Below are 12,500 nucleotides of genomic sequence, written 5' to 3' on the forward strand. Positions count from 1 at the left end.
AATGTCACTTTCCATTGCCCCTGCCATTCATGATTGGCCTTTAAACCTTTAAAAGGAAACCAGACCCAAATTACTTAAAAGTTATACCAATACATTTGTCTACAAATCGGGCTCACACATAATTTTGGGAATATGCATTTTTGTTTTCAAAGTTTATTATCAAACTTCAAAACAACTAAATAAATCAAGAGTTAAATTCAATTTATCATTACCACTAACATAGAAATATTTAGACCATCAATATATCAGTTTTTTGCATCTTAATATTTTTTTGCATGCTTAATATTTATGTCTCTTTTGTTACAGTGCACACTTCTAAATTGTCTGATTCCAATAGCTATACAAAATAAGACGATTTTTCTTTCTGAAAAAAAAATTATAATTTGAGTCAGAGCATTTTCTGATAAGTTTTCGTTACCGTCCTCAGTGATTATACACCTTTTTCGCAGTATTCTTTGTTTACGTTTTTACGACATATTAACAAGGAAAACACCCACGGGACATAAAATTTAACAAAGTTTTCGTAAGAGAAATAAATAATTCGACACTTGTTTCGTAGAGATCCATGAATGAATTTATGCAAACAATCTGTGATTTGTATCTGTCTAAGATTCAAATAGAGTATATCAAGTTAATAATACATTTTTTCCTTAATAATATATCTTTATTGACTTATAATCATTCCATTTAAAGGTTTAAAGGCCACTCATGAATGGCAGAGGCAAGGGACAGTGACATTGCCCTATCATGCAGGACAATGCCCTAGAGACTGACCATATACACATGTGATCATCATTCAAGCCCCTTCTCCACTCAAGCTAGGACCAAGGAGGTCCAGGCAATGGCTGCTGATGAGTCAGCAGATAGACCTATAGGCTCTATCAAACCTCCATCCTTAGCTCGAAAGGATGGTGAGGTTACATCGACCGAAGGAACTAACGAGTTTGAGCGGGACTCAAACCCCAGTCTGGTGTTCATCAGTCAGGGACGATACCACATCGGCCACCACAACCCTAAAAAAAAGTGTTTACTTCAAAATACATTAATGAATGAAACCATTCCTAACTAGAGGTAATACAATACATATATTATTACATATGTATCTCACTATGCACTTAATCAATATTAATCTATTTGTATCGAAATATCACCATCACACTAATTCATATAACCAATATCTATCACGTATCATAAACCGTTGTGTTTGCATTACTTCCATAACTTGTTTTTGCCAAATAACACAGTATATCATAGGTCTAAAAAAATTCTCTCTATCCTATAAACATTTGCCAAGGTAATATGCATGCACAGTCCATGAGTTACGAGGCTGGCTCTCCATAAGAGAATATTGGACAATATTTGTCTACGGTTATGAACCATAAAACAGTTTTTACCTATGGGGCTTTTTTGTTATCCCGTTTTGAATAGATAAATCCACTTTCACTGCACTTGATAAATTTGTTATTTGTCGTTTTTATCATTATTTTTTCTTTATTAATATTATGATTTTTTGGTGGAAGGAAAATTAGTTCTAGCAAAAGAGTAGGGGAATAGAGTAGGTGGATGTAAAAGGGAGCTAGTGAGGGTTGAAGAGCTAATAAAACAGGGGTTAAAAAGGATATATCAAGAAAGGTTGAAAATGGCATATGACAAAGTGAAAATAAGAGAAACTGGTAATTTAGAGGAGGAGTGGAAGTTAGTAAAAGAAAATTTTGTTGGGATTGCAAGTGATGTGTGTGGCAAGAAGTTTGTTAGAGGCAGCATGAGGAAGGGCAGTGAATGGTGGAATAAAGGAGTGAAGGTAAAAGTGGAAGAGAAAAAGAGGGCTTTTGAAATAGTGTAGAAAAGTATGAAAGATATAGAGAGAAAAATGTGGAAGTAAAGCGCAAGGTAAGTGAGGCAAAGAGGGCAGCTGACCTGAGGTGGGGTCAGGGATTGGGTCATTCATATGAAGAAAATAAAAAGAAGTTTTGGAAAGAAGTGAAGAGAGTAAGGAAGGCTGGTTCAAGAATTGAAGAGACAGTGAAAGATGGAAATGGAAGGTTGTTAAAAGCAGAGGAGGCAAGAAAAAGGTGGGTGGAATATTTTTAAAACTTACTGAATGTTGAGGATAATAGGGAGGCAGATATAACTGTTGTTGCAGGTGTTGAGGTACTGGTGATGGGATATGATAATGAGAGAGAGATTACAAGAGAGTAAGTAAGGAGAGCACTAGATGCAACGAGAGTAGGATAAGCATCTAGTATGGATGGTGTGAGAGCTGAGATGTTGACGGAAGGGGGTGTGACTGCACTTGAATGGTTGGTGAGGTTGTTTAATATGTGTTTTGTGTTGTCAATGGTACCAGTAGATTGGGTTTGTGCGTGTATTGTACCACTATATAAGGGTAAGGGACATGTGTATGAGTGTTGTATTCAAGGGGTATTAGTTTTTTTAGTGTAGTTGGAAAAGTGTATGGTAGAGTACTGCTTAATAGGATAAAGGATAAAACAGGGAATGCAATTTAGAAGTACAGGGTGATTTTAGAAGAGGTAGGGGTTGCATAAATTAGATTTTTATGGTTAGGCAGACATGCGAGAAATGTTTAGCAAAACGTAAGGAGGTGTATGTTGTGTTTATGGATCTGGAGGAAGTGTATGATAGAGTAGATAAGGAAGCAATGTGGAATGTGATGAGGTTATATGGAATTGGTGGAAGGTTGTTGCAAGCAGTGAAAAGTTTCTACAAAGGTAGTAAAGCATGTGCTAGGATAGGAAATGAAGTGAGCGATTGGTTTCCGGTGAGAGTGGGGCTAAGACAGGGATGTGTGATGTCGCCGTGGTTGTTTAACTTGTATGTTGATGGAGTGGAGAGAGAGGTGAATGCTCGAGTGCTTGGACGAGGATTGAAACTGGTGGACAAGAATGACCATGAATGGGAGGTAAATCAGTTGTTGTTTGCGGATGATACTGTACTGGTTACAGACGCACAAGAGAAGCTTGGCCGATTAGTGACAGAATTTGGAGGAGTGTGTAAGAGAAGGAAGTTGAGAGTAAATGTGAGTAAGAGTAAGACTATGAGATGTACAAGAAGGGAAGGTGGTGCGAGGTTGAATGTCATGTTGAATGGAGAGTTACTTGAGGAGTTGGGTCAGTTTAAGTACTTGGGGTCTGTTGTTGCAGCAAATGGTGGAGTGGAAGCAGATGTACGTCAGAGAGTGAATGAAGGATGCAAAGTGTTGGGGGCAGTTGAGGTAGTAGTGAAAAATAGAGGGCTTGGCATGAATGCAAAGAGAGTTCTGTATGAGAAAGTGATTGTACCAACTGTGATGTATGGATCAGAGTTGTGGGGAATGAAAGTGACGGAGAGACAGAAATTGAATGCATTTGAGATGAAGTGTCTAAGGAGTATGGCTGGTGCATCTCGAGTAGATAGGGTTAAGAACGAAGTAGTGAGGGTGAGAACGGGTGTAAGAAATGAGTTAGCAGCTAGAGTGGATATGAATGTGTTGAGGTGGTTTGGCCATGTTGAGAGAATGGAAAATGGCTGTCTGCTAAAGAAGGTGATGAATGCAAGAGTTGATGGAAGAACTACAAAAGGAAGGCCAATGTTTGGGTGGATGGATAGATTGAAGAAAGCTTTGGGTGATAGGAGGATAGATATGAGAGGCAAGAGAGCGTGCTAGAAATCGGAATGAATGGCGAGCGATTGTGACAGTTCCGGTAGGCCCTGCTGCTTCCTCCGGTGCCTTGGATGGCCGCGGAGGTAGCAGCAATAGAGATTCAGCATTATGAAGCTTCATCTGTTGTGGATAACGGGGGAGGGTAGGCTGTGGCACCCTAACAGTACCAACCGAACTCGGTTGAATGTATGTATGTATGTATGTATGTATGTATGTATGTATGTATGTATGTATTATTATTATTATTAATATTATTATTATTATCATAATTATTAACGTTTCTCTTCTCATTTTTATATTTCATTTTGACACAGTAACACTATAAAAAAGTTAATATCTGGATAAAAATTATATATATATTTCTATACACTCACACACACATATATATAAATATATATATATATATATATATATATATATATATATATATATATATATATATATATATATATATATATATATATATATATATATATATTAGTTTTTCACTTGTATTTTTTTCTACAATTATTCAGCAATCTGTATAAATCGGTTATTTTTTATATCTTACGTTTCTAATTTTTGATTATTCAAAGTAGTAATTTCCGTATTGAGGCTAGTAATAAATCAACGAATATAACCATAGAAAAAAAATGGATACCACCAAAAACCATTCACTCATAACACATAAATGTCAGGCTAAACACTTACCTTGCATTGTATTTTTTTCTAATTCTTTTTTTTTTTTTAAGGAGTATATTTAATAATGATGGCGGTACTAAATTTTCGAAAAAACCATAGAAAAAAGAAAAAATGACTACCAAAGGTAAGCTATTATCTCATAAGACACAGTTGTCAGCCCCAACCTTGCATATATAATTTGCATTTTTTTTTTTTTTTGAGTATATTCGGTAATGATGCAGGTAATAAATCATCGACCATTACAATAGAAAAAAATTTAAACCCAAGAGAACATTCACTCATAAAACAGTTGTCAGGCTAAACACTAACCTTGCATACATAATTTGCATTTTTTTTTTCCTTTTTTTTTTTTCATTTAGGAGTCTATTTGATAATGATGCCGGTAATAAATCATCCACTATAACCATAGTAAACAAAAAAAGAGATCCAAAGGTATACCACTCACTCATAAAACATACTGGCCAGGCCAAACACTGAATTTGCATATATAATTTGCATTTTTTTTTCTTTTTTGAGTATGTTCGGTAATGATGCAGGTAATATATCATCGAATATAACCATAGTAAATAAATAAATGAGAATCAAAAGTAAACCCCTCACTCCTAAAACATAGTTATCAGGCCGAACACTAGCATTGCATACATCACTACATTTATTTGTTTGGTAACCCAGAGAGGGTAAGGTTACAGTATGGAACTTTAATCTCTAAAGATACAGAAACCATCTCTGGACTTAAAAAGATAAACTATTCAGCGGGAAATAGAATGGAAATGCTTTCTTTTTTTTTTTTACAATGTTTTTTTATCAATTGTTTTTCCAGAAGAATTTTTATTCTTTTTATCGTGCGGGACAATTTCTATGGATGCATTGCCTTATGTATACCAATGTTATAAAACCTTTTATACTTATTTAGCTCAATACTTTTATTGTTATGCAAACGCTGATTTATTTCAATGAAATAAAACATTACAGAGTTCGATTGAGTTTTGAAATAATGAATGTGCCGAATAAAATCTTTTTGTGACTGCTTTCTAAAATATGAGGTAAATGAAGATTATTTTGTTAAATATGTATCGACGACAAAAAAAAAAAAAAAAAAAAAAAAAAAAAAAAAAAAAAAAAACCGTTATTCAAGAGAACCCAAGAATATAAATATTCTAAAATAACATTCTTGTTTGATAAAAGTAATATTTAGAATAATTAAGGTTACGACATGCGTATACATTTCTTTCTTCATAATGAGGTCAGTGTAATCTGTACATTTTTGTAAAATGAATATAAATGATTGAATAGATAATCTGATCTATATCTCATAATTATATAAGAAGCTTAATTTTCATATGATATATCTCAATTTCGATTATGGTTCTCCAAGAAAGAAACTGTTTTTTTAAGAATAAATAACCTGGTCTATATCTTCACAATTATATAAGAGGTTTATTTTCATGTAATATATCTTAATTTCAATTATAGTCCTCCAAGAAGGAAAAATTATATAGAGAAAGTTAATAAATTTCCAGTCTTTGAAGAATTGGAATATCGCTAATACTTCAAGAGAGACAAAAATGAGTAATGCATAAAAAAAAAACCATTAAACAGTATTATCAGTATTTCTTATTTTCCATAGTTGCTACCAGACACTATCCTCCTTGGTCTTCCTAATCGGGTAGTTGAATCAGTAGATCTTCAAAAGTTCAAAGTTGGAGCATTTTTTTTTTTAATGTTGACCAGGCTGACATGAGTCTTTTTATAGTTTATATATGTCATATCTGTTTTTGACGTTGTTAATAGTTTATATAGGACATATCTATTTTAACGCTGTTACTGTTTCTAGAATGATATATTGTTAAGTTATTCTCATCATTTATCTATTTCCTTATTTCCTTTCCTCACTGGGTTATTTTTCCCTGTTGGAGCCCTTGGGCTTATAGCATCTTGCTTTTCCAACTAGGGTTGTAGCTTGGCTAGTAATAATAATAATAATAATAATAATAATAATAATAATAATAATACGCTTTCCCCACACACCATATAAGTGTGTCTCAAACATTTCCATTTAATTATAATCAATAACCTTGTTTCAGGATTAAGGAAGTCGCTATGTAAGCTAGGAGAAAGTTACGTAACATTCCTATGTCCTTAATCAAAGTCAAGAAACCTTATAGGCTAAGCAAGTTTGACATTCCAATTCGGTAAGCTATCAACGCACCGGGCATGGCAATGTTACCTATATTTCCTTATATCTGTATTTGTATGGTGCCAAAATTGCCTTATCTCTGATTTAGAGCTCGGGGAAATTAGTTTATGATTCTGGTTGCGTTTGTATATATATATACACTGTTAACAAAAACCGTAATTTTAATCAGAAATTCTCCGTAAAAATATACTGTTCTCAGCTGTATCTCAGTAAAATACAGGCGACAGTAATTTTACCATACTTTGTTCTTATATTTCACGGGTTGGTTACCGTAATATCACTCCTTCACGTCAATATATCCGTTTTTGAAACGGTAAAAAAAAACTAGAATAAGTGTTGCCAGGCATTTACCGTTATTTTAAGGCAATTTTTAACAGTGTTTGTGCGTAATGAGTGGGTGATCTTATATATATATATATATATATATATATATATATATATATATATATATATATATATATATATATATATATATATATATATATATATCCCCATATGTAAACATGAATGGTCCTTAATGTATTCGTTTTCCTTTATTTGTAGTATTTGCCTCATGGCTAATTCTTCGATTATTATCAACAGTGTTACCACACCACTATTTTCATCTTCATAATATTCTTAATTTCAGTGGATTATGAAATCCACTCGCTATTTTTTTCCCTTCAAAAACCTAATGCTAGGTTACCCTAGGAAAAAAAAGAATCATAATATTCATTAATGTAGATATGATTGCCTTGTGGAACATTTGAGAACGCATGCAGTCTTAAATTTACTTCTAAACAATATAATAATAATAATAATAATAATAATAATAATAATAATAATAATAATAATAATAATAATAATAATAATAATAATAATAATAATAAACAACTATGAAATTTCAAGTTGATGTGGAAAGCAAGACCACTGGTTTCCAGGCCTGCATTTTGCATGAGAGAGAGAGAGAGAGAGAGAGAGAGAGAGAGAGAGAGAGAGAGAGAGAGAGAGAGACCTCACTCTTCAGGCTGTGTTGGACAAGTGATGACACCCCTGAGGACGTCCTGTCGAAACCCTTTACAACAACGGGACTGAGTCCTGCTTGGGAAAAGGAACAGCTGGAATGATTCTTGAGATCCATTAAAGGTTTGGGAAGGATTAATTTCTAACTCTCATGTTATCACATTATTTTTTTCTTAATAATCTAAAATTTTTCTTTTCTTTGGTTTTATTTCCACCTTTATGGGCTTTATATTGAAATATATTATGATTTTATTATTTAATAACTATAGACCAGAGAGAGAGAGACCTTAAGATAATGGATTACCTATTAATTGGCATCAAATGATAAATAGAACTACGCATGCGTGTTTCGTCTTTTAATAGATTAAATCTGAAAGGATTCTCATTGAGACGAAGAGATTCTGTTTTCCTACTCTATAAAGTTCTGTTATGAATATGCCTAAAAACTATTGATATACATGGTATAAAATAATACACACACACACACACACACACACACACACACATATATATATATATATATATATATATATATATATATATATATATATATATATGTACATACATATATATACACACACATATATATCTATATATATATATATATATATATATATATATATATATATATATATATATATATATATATACATATATATATATATATATATATGTGTGTGTGTGTGTGTGTGTGTGTGTGAATATATATGTATTTTATATATATATATACACACACACACACACACACACATATATATATATATATATATATATATATATATATATATATATATATATATATATATATATATATATATATATATATGTGTGTGTGTGTGTGTGTGTATAAAATACACACACACACACACACACATATATATATATATATATATATATATATATATATATATACACACACACACACACACATATATATATATATATATATATATATATATATATATATATATATATATATATATACACACACATATATATATATATATATATATATATATACACACACACACACACACACACACACACATATATATATATATATATATATATATATATATATATATATATATATATATATATACATATATAGATCTATGTCTAATATTATCACCAAGAGCCATAATTTTAATTTCTTCAAATGAGCCACAAATACCTTTTAATATAAGATTTATTACGTTTTGTATCACAGGTCCATAAGGGATAAATTTTTATGCTAGATATTGCCGTCTAGCTCCCTCTACCGCCGAATGGACTAAGTTAAGCATTTACTCTTATTTGTAACTGCGCTTAGTTTCGAATTTTGGCCGGGGAGAGATGTATATCATTAAAAGAAATTTCCCATATGTCAGTGATCCCATTTCAGAATTAATTCGATATAAAAGTGTATTTGTAATATATGTAAACCCATACACATACACATGCCTGAATTAAGAAAACGGAATTAATTCGACATAAGAGTGTATTTGTGATATATATAAACCCTTACACATACACATGCCTGAATGAAGGAAACGGAATTAATTCGATATAAAAGTGTATTTGTGATATACATAAGTCCATACACATCCACGTGCCTGAATGAAGGAAACGGTTGCAGAAGAATGAATGAGATGAATAATATAACTTTAAACTTTATATGGAAACATCATTAGTCATTAATAAGGGAAATGTATAGTAAGATCTTGTTTCAAAAAGTTAAACAGAGGCTGATAGGAGTTGTTTTTTTTGGTGAAGTATAGAGTATTATTGTGACTTTAGATTATAACAACCTTTTCTGGAACTGTTTCTAATTTGTAGAATGTTGCGTAAGTTATTTATACTTGAAAGCCCATTAGATAAAGGATAAAAGTAAATTAACAGAACTTTATATAAAGAAGAAGAGGCTTTGAACACGATTGAGATAGGCAGAAAGGCAACACAAAGATGTTACATTAAAAAAAAAAATTTGAGAAAATCTCTAACAAATATTATCTTTGATTTTACTGACCGATAAAAAGATATCGCATTGGTGCTAGGAAAATTCGGTCCTGGAAAATTCAGTCCCGGAAAATCTGGTGCCAGAAAATTTGGTCCCAGAAAATTTGGTTCCAGAAAATTTGGTCCCCGAAAAGTTGGTCCTGGAATATTTGGTTCCAGAAAATTTGGTCCCCGAAAATTTGGTCCTGGAAAATTCGGTCCCGGAAAATTTGGCCCCAGAAAATTTGGTCCCGGAAAATTCGGTTCCGGAAAATTCCAGAAAATTTGGTTTCAGAAAATTTGGTCCTAGAAAATTTGGTTCCGGAAAATTTTGTGCAAGAAAATTTGGTCCCAGAAAATTCGGTCCCGATAAACTTGGTCCCAGAAAATTTGGTCCAGAAACTTTCTAAAATCTATTTGAATAATCCAAAATTAATTCTCAGAAAAAGGCATACAGTGATGGTTGTTGTCTATAAACTGTTAATAAATGAATACGTGGCTTGAAGGATGATTTTAGCCATTAGTTATTTAAAGTTTTAATGGCCGCTCATGAATGCCAGAGGCAAGGGACAGTGACATTGCCTTATCAAGCAGGACAATGCCCTAGAGACTGACAATATATACATATGATCAGCGCCCAAGCACCATCTCCACCAGGGCAAGGCAATGGCTGCTGAAGGCTTAACAGATAGACCTATAGGCTCCCCATCATCAGCTCCCAAGGATGGTGAGGTTGCAGCGACCAAAGAAACGAGTTTGAGCGGGACTTGAACCCCAGTCTGGCGTTCACCAGTCAAGAACGTTACCACATCAGCCACCACAAACCTTGTGGACATTAAATAATCTAAAATGGAATTTTAGAAAGTGACACATCCATGGGCTTGTTAATTGTGAAAAGAAGAATATAAAAGATTGGTCTATGTCGTTATACATTCAAAAGGATACATAACTCACAGTAAGTAAAGAAAGAAGATACTCAATAGTTTATTCTTCCGGAGGTGTTAGCCATCAAACATCCAGAAGCTCTTCCATGGTGACTTCCAGCTGTGAGAGAATAGTAGGTGATATTGGTCGAAATCATTTAATACTCTATTGAAGTCATGTAGAACTTCTAGTTGATATTAATTTCCACTAACTTGTGCAATCAACAATGAACAGGGGCGTTATTAGTGATAGAAATGTTGCGGACTATACTGCTAATTTATATGATATTCTCTTTGGTATACTTAATTGGTCCTTCCTGGACAGGGCAGGGAACTCTCTTTGGAATGTACCTCCTTAAGTAAGTAAGTAAGTAAGTAAGTAAGTAAGTAAGTTAGTTAGCAAATAATAATAATAATAATAATAATAATAATAATAATAATAATAATAATAATAATAATAATAATGGTAAGACAGCTTAAGAGATTCAAGATTACTTTTGTTTGGTCATAAGGTATAGTCATACATGGTTTGATTCTCTCTCTCTCTCTCTCTCTCTCTCTCTCTCTCTCTCTCTCTCTCTCTCTCTCTCTCTCTCTTTTGTCTTATCTAGTTTTCACACAATGAAGTACCGTTAGCGATATAAAGTTCATATCACTGTCTTCCCCTTGATGGGGTTTCCTACCCGTCTCCCCTTATGATCAAAGAGACAGAACTTCAGAAGACTGCTTTTAAATCATCGATTCTCTTCACGACTTTATTATATCTTTTAACGTCTCCAACCTCAAATCAGATTTGCATTTACCTTTCTTATTGTAGATGGCAGTATCATAAGTTTTAATTACACTTCATGTGTTCCATGAAAACCGATGTTTGATATATTATACATTTAATTTTTTTTTTTTTTTGAAAAAAAAAAAGGATAGTTTTGTGAAGTATGCAAGAATTTTATACCATGTTCTGAATTGAGACGTTTCAAAATACATATTTCTTTCCAAGGTAGATTTTAAGCTAGAGCGTTTGAAGGCTGGTGGCTTCTGATAAAGGTCAAACAGTCAAACAGTTATTTTCCCCAATAGCTCCCTTTTTAATTTTGAGAATTTGCCAAACGAAAAGTAACTAAGGTATATCGTAAAGCTCATCTATTGTCCTAAAATTTAGAGCTCTCATAAAAGCTTTAACTTTTGATCAGGAAACTAACTCTGACTTTAACATGAACTTTGACATTGAAATTTCATCATACTGTTAAAATAGACAGGGCTTTGAACAAGGTTAAATTCTAATATGAACGTCAGCCCCTAATTCAGCCTTGATGAAATGTGAAATTGGACTCGTTGTAGGCCAAACATGAACCATGTAGTTCGTGGATTTAGATTATTATATATTCTAAAAATAACTTCTTTGTCGATTATTTACTTGATAGCACGGCATTTGCCTGCCCATATCCATTCTATTTAAGACGAGCCTTTCCACCCACAGTTCAAAAGCTTTTTAATTATTATTATTATTATTATTATTATTATTATTATTATTATTATTATTATTATTATTATTATTATTATTATTATTACTTGCTAAGCTACAACCCCAGCTGGAGAAGCAGATTGTTATAAGCCTGACGCTCCAACAGGGAAAATAGCCCCGTGAGGGAAGGTAATAAGGAAACTATAAGAAAAGTAATTAACATTTAAAATAAAATATTCCAAGAACGGTAACAGCATTGGAATAGATATTTCAAAGATAAACTTTAAAACCCTTAAAAAATCAAGAAAAAGAGAAATAAGATAGAATAGCGTGCTCGTGTGTTTCCTCAAGCAAGAGAACTCTAACCCAAGACAGTGGAAGACTATGGTACAGAAGCTATGACACTATCCAAGACCAGAGAACAATGGTTTGATTTTGGAGTGTCCATCTCTTAGGGTTATATTAAGTTTTTATTTGACATTCGATATTGATATTTTTTTTTTTTAATATGGTCAGGCTCTGTACATGAGCTCTAATAGGAATATTCGCGTAAAATATATATGTTTTAATCTATGGCAATCACCTCCCAGGTGAATA

The sequence above is a fragment of the Palaemon carinicauda genome, chromosome 16 (genome assembly GCF_036898095.1).
Source record: "Palaemon carinicauda isolate YSFRI2023 chromosome 16, ASM3689809v2, whole genome shotgun sequence".
NCBI lineage: Eukaryota > Metazoa > Arthropoda > Malacostraca > Decapoda > Palaemonidae > Palaemon > Palaemon carinicauda.